Source organism: Etheostoma spectabile, chromosome 2 (assembly GCF_008692095.1).
Source record: "Etheostoma spectabile isolate EspeVRDwgs_2016 chromosome 2, UIUC_Espe_1.0, whole genome shotgun sequence".
NCBI lineage: Eukaryota > Metazoa > Chordata > Actinopteri > Perciformes > Percidae > Etheostoma > Etheostoma spectabile.
This window is the reverse complement of record NC_045734.1, coordinates 8,523,726-8,524,345: the sequence shown is the minus strand read 5'-3', so window position 1 is coordinate 8,524,345 and position 620 is coordinate 8,523,726.

The window sequence follows — 620 nt, the reverse complement described above, 5'->3', positions numbered from 1 at the left end:
CACACACACACACACACACACACACAGGACCATTGGCCAAGCATGATTTCTTCTCTTTTGCGTGATGTTGTCAGGAACTATCACATCTTAAATAACCCAAACTGACACATTCTTGGCAATTTTCTTCCTTTTTATACATACAGCTGAGCCAATACAGCAATGTTTCAAGTCAAATTCCCTGCCAGCAATCACACATTTATATGAGTTTCCCAGTTTCTCCATGGTTTAAAATCAATCCAATTTGTATTGTTTACAAGGGGAAATTCAGGCTATTGCTTATCTATTAAGTACATTGCCTAAAACATGTTATCCTTCCTATTGCTACAAATGATATGTTATACTAAACAGCATTCGGTGTAGAAGATATAGTTTTCATCAAGACTAAAAATAAAAGGAATGTTTTGTTTTTGTTTTTTCTGGTAGGGAGCAACGAGAAAAGGCAAAATTTTAGTTTTTGTGTTTGTCTGAATGGCCTTGCTTTTTGTGGCATCTGTTGTTTTAGACCACCTAGCAAATAGCTTTTAATTTCCAACTTTGATTGTCCTTTATCCCAATTGCCATTACGCTGTGGAATGGATTGGTATCCATAATAGACCTTTTTCATGGCTGACATTTTAACA